General features: G+C 40.7%; 1 protein-coding gene and 1 long non-coding RNA gene across 3 annotated transcripts in view; both read left to right on the forward strand.

The window, feature by feature from the left end:
- LOC117263568 (semaphorin-6D-like) overlaps positions 1–18,774 on the forward strand; it is a 501,073-nt gene that overhangs the window by 317,277 nt on the left and 165,022 nt on the right. The window lies entirely within an intron of this gene.
- LOC117263569 (uncharacterized) lies at positions 3,785–5,471 on the forward strand. The gene is made up of 2 exons (XR_013493597.1): positions 3,785–3,993; positions 4,868–5,471. It is a non-coding gene; the product is annotated as an uncharacterized LOC117263569 (long non-coding RNA).

An 18,774-nucleotide genomic window follows, 5' to 3' on the forward strand; every position in this document is an offset into this window, starting at 1 on the left:
TCAAAGGTGGCCAGGTCAGTGACGTCTTCAGGCCAGCTGCTTAGGTCAAACATGGTGGCAGCAGCCTTCAAGACACCCTCATCAAGGTTGCCAAACTGCGTGGTGAGGTTGTCACATAAGCCATTGATTAGTTTATCTTTCACTTTGTGGAAGTCATCATCATCCACTTGTTTCCTGTTGAGTTTTACACCAGAGAAGGTGTTTCTGGGAAAAGGTCCCACTTCATCCAGGAACTGCTTCAGATGCTGACCTGGGACTGTCTGAAATACAGAAGAAAAAAACTTTCACTGTCACGATTGCTAAACATACACCGTAGCATATTAATTCCTCTCTAGGGAGTTTATTTTGTTTACCTGCATGGCTACAAGACACCATCTGAAATGTCAGCCCATCCCTCTGAAAGAGAAGGCTCAGAATTAAACCCATAAACATATTTAATCTAAGGTGACCAGATTTCTGAGATGAAAATCTGGGACATTTTCAGTGCGGCGGTGAAAAATCATTAAATATTATCATTATGAAATAAAAAACGGGGACAAGTACTTTTTCATGTATTTTGACCAGCTTTTATTACTCAAAAGTTGCAATCAAAAAAATGAGTGTCATCACCAACCATCCATCCACTGAGGAAGACAAAAATATCTTATCTTATTAGCTTGAGTTAGGATGGATTTTTTTGGTCAAAGGTTTCAACTCATAACTGAATACTGAATTGATATTTATGACACAAAAGGTGGCAATCAAAAAATGGATGACATCACCGTGATCTCCTCATTCATCCACCTCCATAGCCTCCGCCTCAGGAGCCTGGGCAGAATAAGAGCAGAGGAGAACATGAGAAAAACTGCAAGAACAGAGCCAATAGTAAGTGAATAGTTTCTTAAAGAAACAGCAGTTTTGGTAATATAATACTTATTTAATTTAGTCATTACAGATTACTACAGTCATTGGTTACCCACACAGCACTGTCTGGTGCCAGCCCGACACAAAATACAGCAGTTAACACACACAACTATTAACCATTTACTTATTATTTATTTATTATTTTAACACAGTCTCAGGTCCCTATGCCTCCAGGAAAATCCTATGCTACCAAAGCAGTCTTCCACCTCCTCCTTTTCTAAAACGGAGCCACAACAGTGTCATCACCTGGTAATCTCACGCTAACGTTACAGCTTCACCAATGACAGATATAAAAACAGTGACATAATGTTAACGTTCACTGACTTTTGTAACCTTACGTTAGGTCTTCAGTTCAGATTAAACAGATGCACTGAATGTTACCTCGCTAAACACACACACAGTCAAATCTACTGCCAACTCACACAAAATAAGTAAGTTCATACACAACATACCATTTAACTCGGCAGCTGGTCTCCTTTTCTCCTTTTCTGTCCTTTTTGCTGCTTCTAGATTGTTGTTGATGCTGCTTTGTCTGGTTGTGCTTCCTGATAACGTCTGTACGTCTTATGACGTCTTCTCTGGCGATGCATTTACTGACTACCGTAATAGGTGATGTTTGAGTCTGCGTGCATTTTTCCCCCATTCAATGTCAAAATCGGTGACAGCTTTTACCAGGAACAGGTCACCCAAATTGGGGGCTGTCCCCGGAAATCGGGGACATCTGGTCACCGTAATTTATTTATTTATTTATTTATTTTAAGATATTTTTGGGGGCATTTTTTAGCCTTTATTTGATAGGACAGACAAGTGTGAAAGGGGGAGAGAGGGAGGGAGTGACATGCAGCAAAGGGCCACAGGCTGGAGTCGAACCCGAAGTCAGGCTATGGCGTTAGCAAATCAGCAGGAGTTAGCATGAACATGAGGCAGCTTATATCCATTAACCTGCTCAACATAACACACAGCTCATCGATGCTCCTAACACATTCACTCTGCTCATCCTGCTTCACACATTTATTGTCAGTCTTGTATCTCAACCATATGCATCTTCATACACATTTCACCCACTTTAACTCCCACAGAACATCATTAGCGACGCACTTAGCTACTGAACCTATTTCTAGCGGCACCCTCCACAAGCCGCGACACACACACTCTCTTAATCACTATCAAAGTCAATGTCTCTGAGTGTCACAGTTACACACTAAGGTTCTGCTAAAACATACTACTGTTATCTGGGTGTTCATTATACTCAGCTTACCTGTAGGAAATTTAGAAACATGACTGGCTGCTAGTTCAAGCATGACCTTCATCTCTGTAGCTAAAGTTGCTAGCCTAATTATTACTGACTGAATGAACCGAGTACACCTCTTCTGATTAACTCATTATCATAAACATCAAAATTTAGAACACACAGTCACATTTTATAACTTTGTAAGGCCATCATTTACATGATTAGCTGAGTTGCTAGTGTTAGCTATCACAAAGAACTAGAACTAGCTAAAAATCAACAAGCTAGCCTAGCCTACTTTAACAAACTAACTTACCACAGGGGCAGAAACAGATGAAACATTGACTGTGTTTACAAGGTCTTTAGTATCCCGGTTTTGATTGGGTTTTTTAAGTATCCCGTTTTTGTGTTTGTGCATGTAAACACCATATCCCGAATTCAGAAACCGGGTTATGCCCTTTTTCCGGTTTCAAGAAACCCGGTTTTGTCACCTGGAGTACTCTCATAGAAGCCGGGATACTGGAGCATGTATACGCCTTATCCCGGTTTCTGACGGCTGCCTGCCTTGTGCGCAGGCGCCAGAGTGAGTGACGCACCAGATAAACAAGAAGAAACATGGCGGCAACGAGAGCTTCCCATTTTTGGAGCGACGAAGAGACTGAATTTTGCCTGAAAGTAATGAAAGAACTCAACATAACTAAGTGTTTAGACGGCAAAAGACACAGAAATGCCGACCTATTCAAGTCTGTTGCGGACAAGCTACGTGACGCTGGTTTTCCACCTCGCACCGTTGAACAAGTTAGGTCACGGTGGAAAATATTGAAGAAGCACTACTACTTAGCCAAGCGCCAGAACCAGAAAAGTGGCTCTGATCCAGCAACCTTCAAATTTTTCGAAACACTGGACGAGATGTTAGGTCACCGTCCTCTGGCAACAGCAGCCAGCAGTGGTGTTGACATCGGCTTCTCGAATGCAGCAGAGCCTCCACAGGGAGATGACTTATACCCAGGTGAGTTATTTAGCTAATGTTACCACTTAACATAATGCTAATTTATACTTTCCCTGCTCATCTCAGAGAGAAATGTTGTGCTTTTTTACTTCACAGCTATAAGGCAGCACTGATAAGATTACACTTATTCATTCACTTCAGGTCTAGTGACAATCATTTATCTTCTTATTTTGAATGAATCTTCCTACCTTTTAAGCTCAAAAGAACTATTTGATACACATGATTCTCTCATGACAACAATACTGTACTATACAAATCCAAGCTTTACTCTAGATTGAAGTACCCAAAACTATTTATACAGATTTGCACACAGCAGTTTGCAGTAGTGAAGTGTAGCAGCATACACATTAGTGCAGTTTAAGTATGAATCTAGGGACATTGAGGTAGGTTAAAAAAAAAACAACTAGTTTGGACCATTTTACTGCATGAGTACTTTTACTTCTGATAGTGAAGTACACTTTGCTTATAACTACATACATTTAACAAATAAGTTTTTCTTAAAATACAAAAACCAAAAACATTTACTAGTAAAGTATTTTCAGTGTGGTGTTGCACGCAGTGTGGTGTTGTACTTTTACGCATACTTTGGCCACTATTCGTTATATATTTACTGTATTTTTCACACGTGAACAAGTAAAAGCAGATGCAAAACATTTATCATGCCTAATATTTCTTTCCATAGATATGGATGATGACGCAGAGGAGGACTTAAGCAGAGCCAGAACCCCTGCACCAGCTGAGGCCACTGAGGATTCTGCTGCATCCGCAAATGCTGACAGCCTGTCTGCATCTGCTGAAGGGATCCCTACTTATGCATCATGTGAGAGACCCTCCCAAGAGTCCACAACACAAGGTAACTGGTGACATACAGTATCACAAGTTATGGCGCACAAGATAATCTTTACTGTAGTCTTTTTAGTCTTTTAACACTTTATTTAGGTTTTCTCTTAAGCGGTGAATAATGAATTTTATTAACCTAACTCAGTATGTTCCAACACATAAATTAAACAGACACATACAACGATCAGACCTAACATTAGATCCAGTCACTAAATAGATGATTTTACTGTTTTAATGTTGTTGTTTAATACTGTTACAGCAAGCTGTACTGCACTATGCATGTTCTGACAGCTTTCTATCATAATAAGTATTTATCTTTTCAGCTATTTGTCTATTTGTGCTTCAGTATGTCTTGTGTTTGATCAGACTAGCCTTTGCTCCTCACATGTATCAGTTAGCCTTGGGTGTCCATAACCCTGTCACATGTTCACCTATTGTTCTTCTCGGACCACCTTGGTAAGAACTGAGCATTGCCAGAGACACCCCATAACACATCAACTTCAAGAACAGACCCTTCACTCACTTGTAAAAACGGTCAGTGTAAGGTTCTGAGTAACTGACAAAAGCCATACTGGTTATGATAGAGAGCTGTCAGAACAGACAAAGAGCATCACAGCTTGCTGTAACTACATTTAACAACAACTTATCACCATGTTGTGACTTATCAGTGTATTATGAACGAGGCACACACCTAAGTAAATGCAAGTTATCTCAACAAGTAACGAATGGTGAATCCAAATTACATGTGGCAGATTACATTTCACAAATTAGTACATTACATATAAACAAGTAAGGCTGATGCCACATGAAGAATACACCCAACTTGCTCAATTCAAACCATATTTAAAGCACGTTACTGAAATTGTTACATGTGTTGTTGTGTTCAGACAGGAGAAGGCGCAGAAGGCTCAACAACACCCTCAGCCGCCAGCAGGATTTCCTAGAAAGGTTCCAGGAGGCCCAAAATACCTGGATGGAGCATCAGCTGCGAGAGAGCTTCGAGCGGGAGCGTCAACTTCTTACTGAAGTGATGCAGCAAAGCAGCCGCTCCATGGAGTCCCTGCTGAGACCATTACTTGGCGGCATGAGAGGCCCGTACATTCCACCATCTTTTCAGCCAACGTTTCCCTATGCTAATCCTAATAATATGCATTACGAAGTCTCTCCATCTTATTATCCTGCACCTGACACCTCTCAACAGGGGAGAGGAGGAGCAATGGAGGACAACTCTGAAAACTCTTTTTTTGAACTTTAAAGTGTTTCAGAAAATGTTTGCTTAAAGAGCATGTTCATTTTTTTACATTTTGCACTTTAAGGACTAAGCTGCTGTCATTTGCACTTTTGTGTAATATTTTCTAACTTTATGGACAGCATTGTGACAGGTTTTGTTAGGTTTTTTAAAATTGTTTTGTTTATTATATTGTTAACCAGCTGGCCAATATTTTTTGATATTTAATGAATGGCAACTGTTAATAAAAATGATGAACTATTTACAGGGCATTTTGATTATTATTATTTTCTTCATAAAATGTGATACTGCTGGGGAATATACTAGTGTTTGTCAACAACAATTGTCAGCAGCTCCTTGTCACGACAACAGCTCAGGGACGCACACCTTGACGAAGGGGAAAGTTTGTCACCATATGATTTTTGAGTGCCTCTCTAATTGCTTGACCATCAGCACTGACAGCATTTACAGGATGATCTGCAGGCTGAGAAAATTGTTCCTCCAGAATTGTTGCCTCATGCATCCATCTTGGGTTGCCGTGGTCCTTCTCTTTCTCACAGAAGTTGTGTAGGGCGCAGCATGTTGCTATGAGGTAAGGAGAAAATGTGTAGTGCAAATCACTTCTCTTTAAAAGAATTCTCCACCTTGATTTTAGTCTCCCAAACGCAATTTCTACACAGGTATGGGCAGCACTGAGATAAACGTTGAAAGACTCCTGCTCAGGGGTTAGTCCTGGATAGCGTGTATATCCCTTTATAAGCCACTCCAGCAGTGGATAAGCAGGGTCGCCTATGATGAAGTAATTCACACCCTGACCATCAACTTCCACAACTCCCTGCAAACAAAAAAAAGATTGATAATAGCTGGGACAAAACACTCCAGACTCATACACAGAAAATATCACCTATGTAAGCAAGTAAGCTTTGAATTTGTTTACTCTTACACTGCAAACTTGCCTTGGGCAACTGGTCAGCCTTTTTGAACAGCTCTGACTGATGCAGAACGTTGGCATCATGGGCACTGCCAGGCACTCTGCAGTTCACACTCCAAAAACTGAATCACAAAGTGGGCTTTGTTAGATGGCTATCTGAGTTATCTGTCACAAGTGTGTTGCCAAACTTTGCTATATGTTTTCATTTCATTTATTTTATTTCTGTCATAATAAGAGAGGGGCGGGGGGGCATACCAGTATTGGTCATCTACAACACCCTGTAGCACATAAGAAGCCCATCCTTTTCTATTGATGAAGTCTCGATAGCCGTCAGTAGGGGGCAGGATGGGGATGTGGCTTCCGTCAATGCAGCCAATCACTTGGGGAAGCCCGTAGGCTCTTTGAAAGCGCTCAGCTATTTGGAAGGCTTCCTCTTGGCTGGGGACTTTAATGAACTGCCCTATGACTCTGTCCACCATCCCGCGACAGAACATGTAGACAAACTTTTCACTGTACTCTTGTGAACTCCAAACTGGTTGGCTACTAAGCGATACTCCCCGCAACTACCTAGTTTGTATAAAACTATTGCCACTCTCATAGGTAGCGGGACTGGTGCGCGTACTACAGCTTCCTCTGGTTTCATGAATGGTTTAACTACGTCACACAGCTGGCTGAAGGATGCCCTACTCATTCGGAAGTTTTCTCTCCACTCTGTATCTGTAAACTCCATGAGGACGATCCTATCCCACCAGTCACGGCTACGTATTTTCATCCACTGTTGCCTTGTACTGCGTAGTGGTAGTGACAGCCGAATCAAAGATGGTGACGTATTCAATATTTGTCGTCGCTCTCTCCTCCCATTGCTGAAAATGAAGTGGATGAGCCATAGCTGTAATGCGACGTGGGTATTAAGTAATGCTAAGCCCGCTAGAAGCCACAGAGGTCTCATTTTTGTCTCACTTCTAAATATAATACATATATCACATTTCCCGCTCAATCTGTTGTAAACAAAAGACGTAGAAGACGTAACACACGCCTGCGCAGATAGGATGCAGTGATCAGAAAACGGGTTACTGGTATTTATCATGTATACAGGGATATGAATAACCAGGTTTCTCTGTGTTCCATGTAAACATCATATCCCGGATATGCTCAAAGCCGGGATAAGCCTCAAAACACACAGTCATTGTCTTCAGAGTCCCGAAGCGAAGTGTCGCATCCTACTCCAACTGGAGCGGCACTGGAGGAGCTTGCATCAGTTTTTTTCAACCATCTCAGCTAGGGATGGGTCACGATTTTCGAATTTTCGAATAGTCGTTTTATTTTGAAAAATCGATTTTTTTAATGCGACTATTACTATTCGCCTTCTTATTTCCCCCCTTTATTTGACATGCAATTCAGCTCCTAACCGCACGAGGGCAGTATAGGATTTCTACAGCGGTGTGAGATGGGCTATCAGCTAGTTTGATGCTCTTCTACAAACAGGAGAAACATGCAGAGACTACTACAGTCATCAAAAAGTTCAGTGTGGAACAACTTCGACAAAATAAACGAAAATGAGGTGCAGTGCAAACTCTGTGAGGCAAAGCTTGCGTATCACAAGTCTACAACAAGTATGCACAGTCATTTGAGAGCGAGGCACGCAGGAGGCGGCGAGGGACCGTACGGCCGGGCTCAGCGGCGCGACACGTCTGCAGCGCGAGTCCCGTAGCAGCTCGCCCCCCTGTTAATCAATTACAGCGGCTCCACCGGCAACCCCCGTCTGCCGCGCGACAGCTCTCTATTTTACACGGCTCTTCTATTTTTGTCACGCTACGCTCCCCTACGCAACCCTCCAGCAGATGAAAACTACATGAAATAGTGTGCTAAACGAGCACAATGTGTTTTTAAATGAATAAACCCTTATCAGAGGTGATATGTGATGATTTTTTTTTTCATGCATTTACCCATGTTTATCCGTGACATTGTGTAAATGTCCGTGGCGGACATTTGAAAGCGAGTAGATGACAAACAGTACAGTAAACTTGTAGATTACTCAAATATATGTAATAACTTAGGCGGAAAATGCTTTAACATTTCATGCAGCCTACACGCAGCCTCTCGGCTCAGCAAACGGTAAACAACCTTGCTGGCTTCTCTACGTGTCACTTCCATACGCAGTCAGTGGAGCCCAAATGAATACGCCGCGACGCTACGCTGACGTGACGCTTTGCAGCTGGTGAAGCCCGGCCGTAATGATGAATGGATCTCTGTGTGCGTGGCTCCGTGAGGGGAGGGGGAGGGGGGGCGATTATTCGAAAAATCGTCGAATAGTTACCATGATTTTCGAATAGTGTTTTTGCTTGTGTTGCCCATCCCTAATCTCAGCATTGCTAGGTTGTGTACTCTGATGAGGAGTGGTGATCATAGGTGGCGAGTGGCACCCAGCGTGACCGTCATGCAGTGAGTTGAGATAATATCCCAGGATGCATTTTGCACAGTTTGGCCATAGCCTTTACTAGTGCTTAACTTTCTGTTTAAACGATTAAAAGTAACATCAAAATTATGTTTAGATGTGATGACTTTGCAAATAACACGAATTTCAAAACAGAATTGACATGCTTCGCTCTGAATAGGTGACACTTCAAATAGCCGATTAGACGCGTTATAGGCTGTATCGATAGAGAAAGAAGGGGTTCCGTGTGTGTGTGTGTGTGTGTGTGCATGCGCACGCGTGTGGAGCCAGATCAGGTGTAGCAAAAGCCACTGTATTTTTGCTGTTCATAAGTTTTTATTGAAATTATTCAAGCAACAAAAGCAACGTTCAGATGCCCATACATAATGACGCTGTAAATAACACCCATTTCGATATTGCTTTGACTTTCTTTTTTTGCTGTCCTGGAATTGTCCCAGACAAATCATCTTTGTGTCCCAGTAGCAATTTTTATAGTCATCGGGACGTTAGGACACCGTTAGTTTCAAGCCCTGAGAGCATATTAATAATTTATTAACCTTTATATGACACTGTTCCCACTTTAGATCCAGTAGCTGCAAAGGGTCATTATTAACTATTAATAACGCCTTATTCATTTAATCTGATAGGGTCTTATACTGTCTTATAAACCAGTAATAAATGTGGTTATTATTCTATAATTAACCCTTATATCAAGTTTCTATTAAGTGCTTATAATGCTCCTATATGCAATAATAACTGTGTTAATTATGCTATAATTAACACACATATATAGTCTTATTAATGGTAATAAACATCTTACACTGTCTTATAAGTGCTCATTAACTGTTAATTGGTGCTTATTAAGCATTAATTAACGCTTATTACAGTACCTTAATATAAAGTGTTACCAAATAGGTTATCCCCAACTTTATATTAATTAACAAAAGATGCAGAAAAGACGGTTATTGAGCACCCAATAGGAACCCAGGATCAAAGAAAAGAACAAGTCAGAACAAGGCAAAAGGCAAAAAGATGGAGAGCATCGAATCCCCAAATAAGGATATACAGCTGCATACATACGGTGCAATGAGTGGCATTCATGCAATCAATTAATCATTATACATTGAGAGAAGGTGTTTCTTTTAATTTTTCTTAAAGGTGGAGACTGAATGTGACATTTTGATGTTTTCGTCAAGCTCATTCCAAATCTGCGGACCCTTGCACACGACACTCAGACTGATGCACTTTAGTTTTTGTTTCTTTCCAAAGATAAGATGCTTTTTCCTAGTGTCGTGTGAGTGCTGTGGACGGCAGATTGGAACAAGGTCACACAGTCGGTTATTTAATCCATATACTACTTGATAAATCATACTTGCATTATGAAAGAAGTTACATTCTGTTACAGCACAAAAAAGTGGTGTTGTGGGTGCATTAAAATGTGACCATGAGAATCTGTAATTTCTATAGGTGACTGGAAAAGTGTTAGCCCAAGTAACATTGCAGTAATTGATGTGGGGTTCAAATAAGGTTTTATATGAGGTGAGAAGTGCTGAAAGTGGGAGAAAGTGTCTCAGTTTAAAAAAACAGACCAACATATTTAGACAATTCATTTGTTACAAAATCAATATGACATTTGAAATATACAAATTCATCTATATGGACCCCCAGGAATTTAGTGGAGTAAACTCTTTCAATATCCTGCCCATTTATACTGATACTAATAGGCAGGTCATTCAAGTAATTTTTATGAGAAAGAAAGAAAATGTAGTTTGTCTTCTTAATATTTAGGGATAATTTGTTGCATTTAAACCATGTGTCCACTTTCACTAACTCCCTGCTTAGGATATCTTGTAATTCAAATGGACTCTTATGTGACGAAAACAGGTTTGTATCATCCGCAAACAATACTTAATGTAAAACAGATGAAGAATTTACAAAATCATAAATATATAGGATAAAGAGGAGCGGCCCCAAAATAGAGCCCTGGGGGACCCTATATTTGATGGATTTACGTAAAGACTTTTGATCATTAATGTAAACATATTGTTGTCTACCATACATATAAATTTTGATCCAGCTAAGTGCAACACCTCTGACATCATAGTGATGTAATTTGTTTAAAAGAATCTCAAAATCAATAGTGTGAAAGACCTTAAATAGGTCTAAAAGCACACCAATGCTACATTCACCTTTTTCGATGGCGTCATTAATCTTTTCAGTAAGATCAATAACTGCCATACAAGTAGTACTCTTTTTCCTAAAGCCACACTGTGATGGAGTAAGAATATTCAATTTGTCTAGTTAACTACTCAGTTGATCGTATACTACTCTCTCAAAGACCTTTGAGAGTGTAGGCAGGACAGCTAAAGGTCGGTAGTTATGCAGGCAATTTTTGGCACCAGACTTAAATACTGGTACAACTCTTGCAATCTTTGCCATTTTCTGCACAACTCCAGATATTAAAGAGAGATTTATACAATGAACAAATGGATCAATAATTACATGTACGATGGCTTTCAAGATTTTGTTGCAAATATCATCTACCCCAGCTGTATTAGTGCTTTTCATGTTCATAATAATTTTTAAGACTTCATTTTTGTCAGTTGGCTTCATGAAAAATGAATCTGGGTAATTACCTGACAAATAATGTTTAAACGAAGCACCACATGGATGGCTAATAACATTGGAAAGATTTTCTCCGACTGAAATAAAGTAATTATTTAGGTTGTTTACAAGATCATCAATATCAGCAAGCAGTGTTTTTTTGGGCCCCTGTTAAGGATTTTATTTAGCACTTACCAAGATTTTTTTGAGTCACCCTGAGATGCTTTTATGAGTTCAGTGTAATGATTTATTTTGCTCAATCTCATAATATGTGTGAGTTTATTCCTGTATTTTGTGTATTTCTCGTTACTAATGTTACTTGGATTCTTGATGTAACGCATACAGTTTGTTTTTGTGGGTGATGGATTTTAAGATGCCCTTTGTGAGCCAGGGATTGCAATCTGTGATACTGCATCTGACAGTCTTCTCTGGTATTGTACTCCAAATGGAATCATTAATGTCATTTATCAGAGGGTCATACGTAGTTTCAGGATCACTGCAACAATAAACTGAGTCAAAAGTTTTGGCTTGCAGGCTTTCACATAATTTCTGCAAGGTTCTCTCATTTAAGACTTTGGTTTTTGTTGTATTACGTGTGTTCATCATCATGCAAACATAATCAAGAAAATAACACAATGGGGAAATGATCAGAAATGTCACAAAGCACTACACCAGAAACCAAACTAGTATTTTGAATGTTTGTGATGAAGTTGTCAATATTTGACTGGCTATGATGTGTTACTCTAGTAAATGAATTAATGGTGGGAAAAAATGAGGAAGAGTGTAAAATATTGATGAAATCATTTTTAGCAGCATCTTCCTTGGATATATCTATATCTGTAATCCCCAAGGATGACACAGGCTTTATTTTTTCTATTTATGGAGAACAAAAGCTCATCCAGCTTGACCTTGAATATACTTAAGTCAGAGTCAGTCAACAATAAGTTGTTTTTTTTTTTACCATTAATTAAATTTGGCTCAATAAAGAGAGAGTAGTCATTATCAATACCAAGGTCATCACAAATATTTACCTGGTACTTTGACTTGACATAAAGACATGTACCCCCAGCAGTTCTACCAAGTCTATTTTTATAATATAAATTGTAGCCATCTAAATTCAGGATGTCAATATAAGAGCTGTCATTTAGCCATGTTTCACTGCATCCTATCACATCAAAACTACAGCCTGAGTTAGAGAGAAAAGAAACTAGGTCATCGTGGTGTTTATTTAGACTTCTAATTTTTAGGTGCAGAAATGAGTATTTTTTTTTATAATTATTTATACATTATTTAATATTTATACATTATACATACAACTTAAATTCCCATCATTGTTAATGCACTGCTGTACATATTCTCCATCACGACTTAAATCATCAAAACCCATATAAAACCTGACATTTATAAGTGAGATGGCTGTTGAGGATGATTTCTGGGAACAAACAACAGGACAAAGACAACAGATGAACAAACTAACAAACACCATGATGCCCTGTGCACAGCAGGAGTGAGACATAACAAAAAAGAGCAACAGTCATGTCTCCTCCAACCCCCTCCATACCAGAAGAAAATGGGCTATAGAAAATAAAAAATAACACAGAAAATAAGACAGATCCCCAAGTGATCTTATCAATATGATGACATCATAATAATCCCTATTGGTCAAAAAAATACATGAAATAAAATAAAATAAAAAAAATATGGCTCAGTCTTTAGTTTGTTTTCCAGTTCAGTATACAAAGTTCAAGCAAGATTTGCAGCTGCACAGCCTGAGACACTCAAGACACTCCCGGCAGTTGAGAACAGCCTCAGCGTACCTATGGACCGTTTCATTGCTATTCTGCTGCTAGGGCAACAACTTTGGTCCCTGTTTACTTCCTGTCAGCTTCTGCATTAACATACATTCAAAGAGGAAATATAAAGGGATCCATTTAGAATGTTTATGTTTCACCAGTTTGAGACGGTCTAGCGTTACCACCAGCACTCAGTCCTCCGCTGGTGGTGGGGAGGGGGAGATGAAATCCGTGACTTCTTTTAAGTTCGTAAAGGTGTGGATTTCATTTCCCTTGGTGAGCTTTATGTTGGCAGGGTATAGCAGAAACACCTTGTAGCCCAAGGCCCGGGCCTTATGCATCAGCTTATAGCAAGGTTTACAGCGTGCTGCAGTCGCTTCACTGTAATCAGTAGCAAACTTCAGCTGGAGGCCACCCACCGTAGGAGGACTTCCCCGTGCTTCATTCAGGACGCGGTCCCTGTAGATATAGCGAAGGAACTTCATTATCATCGGCTGGGGACCAAGTTGTCTCCCGTCAGACCGGTGTACCGGCCGCCTGAGGCGGTGACATCTCATCAGCTCTGGGGGGGTGGTGAAGCTGCCAGATTAGTGGACCATATCGGGATCTTCTCTGTCAGGTAGGCGAGAACGTTGTCCTTCTCCAGACCCTCTTTAAGGTTGAATATTAGCAAGTTGTCTCTACATGAGCTGTCTTATAGTTCCACCAGTTTTTTATTGAGAGTTTGCAAGTCCTTCTGACTGGCAGCTGTTGTCTTTTCATTGTTGGAGACGCGCTGTTGCAGTTTGGCCGCATCCGAGCGGATTATTTTTATTTCTTCTGTATAGCATGACAGAACAGAGTTCATCTTGTGTATAGCCAGGTAACACTATTGCAGCCTCTGGAGATGAGGAATTGAGCCATGTTTCAGATAGTCCCAAAAAATCAATATTAGAATTGACAAGAAGATATTCCAGCTGTTCCCTTTTTGGGACCATACTACGTACATTCAGGTGCCCTCCTAAAAGTCCTTTATTTCTGTATTGTGGGTCCCACATTATATTAGCTAGAGTTTAGAGTATGGAAAAGTTTCATGAACCTATATTTTTTTGGTAGCACGATTTCTAAGTTTAGTTATAACATTACTTGGGCTTTTCTGTGAAGACAGGTCCGCTGTGTATTGTTAGCGTTGTCCCACTGTTGGGCTGGTGGCTGAGGGTATAGTCCCGCTGGGGCTGCCGCTGTAGCAAAGTTGCTGTCCGGGGACAGGTTGATGTTACTCGGTCCGCTCCACACCGCCGGGAGTGTGGGATGGATGTTACTTGGTCCGCTCCACACCGCCGGGAGTGTGGGGTGGATGTTACTCAGTCCGCTCCACACCGCTGGGAGTGCCACCGCTGTCGTTGTGTTGTCCATATGCAGCACATTGGTTGAGGCATTCAGCTGCTGGGCCAGCGGTTGTGAGTTTACTGGAAGAGCCGTCGCTGTTGTTGGTGAACTGTCGCTTCAAGCCGAGGGTAGTTGGTGCAGGTGTAGCTCCGCTTGAGAGGCCACTGCCACCGCCGTGTCAAGCTAACGCCCTGTAACGACCCAACAGGGAAGGCGAGCAGCCGCCGGGTCCTCGGCCAGAGGACGGACTCCATCGGAGAGGCCACCGCAGTCACCGCCGCTGCCAAGCTGCTGCCAAACCGCTGCCAGGGACCAACAGGCTAGTGCAATGGGGCCAGGCTAGCTGTTGCTGTTGACTAAGCATGGCTGGCTGAGGTGATGTAGCCCGCTGACGTCTGATCAGACGTTGGCTACATCCATTGGTAAGGGACCAGGCTTTATTTCTACAACTGGCCGGTGGTGGGAACGTTTTTTTACCCCATAAAATGCAGCCGCGGTTGAGCACAGCAGCCTGCCCTCGCAGCCGCAGGTGGCAGTGGCACAGAGTGGAACGTCAGACTGGGTCAATCTAATATTATGCATATTAAGGGGGGATACGAGCTGTTAGCAAGCACTGCCTACATGGCCCTATCATCCCAGACGGGTCGGGCCGGCTCGACAAACCCGACCGGACCCGCGGTTCGGGCCGAAAAAATATGCAAATGACTCGGGCTTGTTGGGCCTCGGGCTTCCTTTTTTTCGGGCAGACAATTAGGCTAATGCTGGTGTGTCGGCTGCGTCGGGTCTGGGCTTAAAAACCCGCAGGCCGGGTCGGGTTGTGATTTTCAGGCCCATTGAGAACTCTAGTTTGCGTTTTTGGATGTGTTCAGGGCACACAGAACATTAAAGGTAGCCTATCAGCAATGTTACACCATACTTGCATAAATCATTAATCTGCTTTATCAATTAAAAATAAAATCCATACTGGCTGACCAGAAAAGCGCACAAATTTCTTTATTACAAAAAAAAAAAAACATAGCCTATTTCAGGAGAGAGTCTGTGTTCAAAGTTAAAAAGATAATATTTGAATATATGGGCCATTCTACAGAATTGGTGCAAAGTCAGAGTTGGAAACATCTTGAAATAAATGTGTCTTTTCCCCAAAACTTTTCATGTATGTTAGTTGTATAATATCCAAGGTACACATTTCTAGTAGTTGTACAGTTAATTCTCATTTTGTATTTTCATACAGTTTTGGAATATTTTTCCTCTCCCAAAATTTGTCACTACCGAAACACAATGAAATATCACATGAAATAAATGGTTATATTAATCTATAAAAATTTTGTTTATATCTACCTTGTAAATATATTTTTTTGAAATTTTATTTTTCAAAATTCACAGGTAAATTGAAAAGTATATAATTTTAACAAATTTTTTAACCATTATTTATCAGAATCATTGGATTTTGAATCCAGTTTTTCTTTGAAAAGGGCATAAAGTTGTTCATAATGATTACAAACTTTAGGATTCATTAGTTTTAATACACATTGAACCAAAGACCATCACAATATCTTAGTTCATAATTCAATATACTTTATTTTTGACAAAACATCACATGTTTCGGTAGTGACGGCACATTTTCGGTAGTGACAATACCGTTTCGGTAGTGACCACAATATATTGTTTGTCACGGCTGAATAAGACTGTCATCATTTTATGTCAATAAAAATAACTAATAACTCATAAATGTTGAACACATGTATATCAGACACACATCTGACATTAAATATCTGAAAATGACATAACAGTGCTTGAATTTCAGATTACACCTTACTGAAGAGGTATTGGATAGTTTCGGTCTTGACGAGACTGCAAGTGAGAAATCATAACAAAATCATAACATGTTGATTTTTCTACCTAAAAAAAAGAAAACATCTCACAATATAAACTGTTTAAGAATCACTTTGTTTTATTATGAACAGCAACATAGACACTGAAAATCTCTGTAGAGCTGAAAAGAAATGCAGAGCGATAATAATTCTAAAGGAGCTCCTCTTTTTAAACAACAGAATAAAGCCACAGTATGTATTTAAAACGGTTAAAACAATGAGAAAACCTTCTTAACAAATGTCTACAGAACATGAACACAGAAATTAGTGTGTGTGTGTGTGTGTGTGTGTGTGAGAGAGAGAGTGAGTGAGTGAGAGAGAGATTGACTGTGTATCGCAGGTTAAAAAGATGAGAACATTTGCTTCACAAAAGTCTACAAAACATGAACACAGAAATGATTGAGTGTGTGTGTGTGTGTGTGTTTGTGTGCAACTCAGAAGTCTGTTCAGTAGTCTAACTTTTCACACACAGCCTTGTACATTGGTGGGTTTATTTGGACATGCCTGCTCGTGACCTGTTGAGGTGGACAGATTAGGGTGACGATCTTGTCTGCCGTGTACCAGATCTTGTCCTCAACTAGTGGCCAATAAAATCTGTTTTGTCCAATGTTGTGCATTACCCTGACCTCTACTGCACCTGAAGACGTAAAAAGGGCAAATGACATGACTGGTGATGTTACTTATTCGAGTGTTATGGAAAATTAGAATGGAAAATAGTTTATAGGAGAAATAAACTGTTTGTATATTATAAATGAAAATGAAAATATCTCACCTTCATCCACATCTTCAATAATCCCAGGATATGGATCACTTTCATACGTGACCATGCACCATTTGCCAACAAGGTCTTCTGTGATGTCGTCAACTGGACACAGAGTCCCTTGACATCCAGAGTTTGAGGTTGGGGTTGGTGGTTCAGCAGATGCACATACATTTCTTGAAGGCTGTGTCGGTGGTGCAATGTTGGTGGACACTGGCTCGAAACAGGGGCAGATTGCTTCTCTGTTGCAGAAGCAACTGAGCACTCTATGATGGATGGTGCCTGGAGTTGTACAAATCACCTGATGGATGCTGAGTGTGCCTTTGATGGTGGGCAGCTTTTCTGGCAGGCGAGCACTTACTGTTGAAATCTGTTCTTCTTCCACATAAAAGAGTTTGGCTTTGGTGAGAGGAAGGAGTGCATCATACAGTGCTTTTGCTGTTGGTATGTCAGTACCTCTGGCTACCTGTGAATCTGCTGTTCTCTTTATGGTGGCTCCGACACCATCAGCTGGCCCTTTACCATGACCAGCTTCCAGAAAACTCCAGTTCACAGCAGTAAAACCCATCTGGAAAGGAATGGTGCTCATGAAGTAAAAGTTCTTCTTGCCTCTATACTGCATGGTTGGCCCATCACTAATGAAGAAGAGTTTTTGAACTTTTGGTTGATTCACTCTCAGGAACTGAAGAACCGGTTCAAGTTCAGCCCAAATGGCAGCAGGATCATGTTTCATTGAGGGTGACAGGGCACAGAATGTCAGAGTATTTTCTGTGGTGTACAAAACAGCATTGTGTAGTGTTGTCTGTCTATGAGATGCTCCAAAATGGACTTGCTGTACCTCCTTAGAATATTTGCACTGCCAATTTTCTGCGTAGTCAATGTGAAGAATAGTCTCATCTTCTTTCAGAGATCTGTGCAAAGACTGTAGCTGTGTGTATTGATGTTGGATGTTGAAGAGGTGCTTGCACACCTTGTCTTTCATTTCCTTCTCAAAATTTTCCAGTAGGTGCTTTGTGCTACCCTCACATCTCTGTTTAATGGTTTTTGTCACAGTGATCGTCTCTCTTTTTCCATCCTTTTCTTTTTCATAGTCTTCTTTTTTTGTGAGCCACTGGTACCACCATGTGACCCCTGCTCCTGAAGTCTTTTCGCTATGTGTGAGCGACTTGTTCTTGCATGAGATACATTCTCTGTACATACAAGCCTTAACCTGTGTGTCACAGCACAACTCCTCTGCCACTTTGTTCAAACTCTGTGAGTTAATGATGCCAAGCTGTTTTAGCCTCTCTGCTTTCATTTTGGCATTGTCATGCACTTTGCAGACACATGTCTCCCTGTCACTGATGTTTGGAGCAACAATCCAAAATGGCTTTATCCTACAGAAAAGCGAATAGGATAGCTTTAGATGAGGCATCTCCAACATCAGTTTCTGATACAAATTCAGCATTGTGTCAGACAGAAACCTCTTTTGTTTCTTTGTTTTAAATCTTGTGATTGTTTCCTTCTTTCCTGCTGATATCCGACTATTGTCATCTCGACTCAGAAATGTTTTGACGATGTCCATGTTTTTTTGTTTGTGATTTTTCTGATAGGTGAAAGTAAGACATGGGTGGTTTTCAGTCTTGTTGAACACTTTGTGGGAGACACCAACACATTTTCTCATTGTAGAGACAAGTTTGTACTTCCTCAGTAGCCCGGTTGTGAGAGATCTTCTGAATGAATGTTTGTCTTTGTAGCTCGCAGATTTGTATTTTTCTTTATTTGATGCATGAGTGTGTTGTGAAAAAGTAGGGTCTTTGTCACAT

The sequence above is a fragment of the Epinephelus lanceolatus genome, chromosome 16, assembly GCF_041903045.1.
Source record: "Epinephelus lanceolatus isolate andai-2023 chromosome 16, ASM4190304v1, whole genome shotgun sequence".
Lineage (NCBI taxonomy): Eukaryota > Metazoa > Chordata > Actinopteri > Perciformes > Serranidae > Epinephelus > Epinephelus lanceolatus.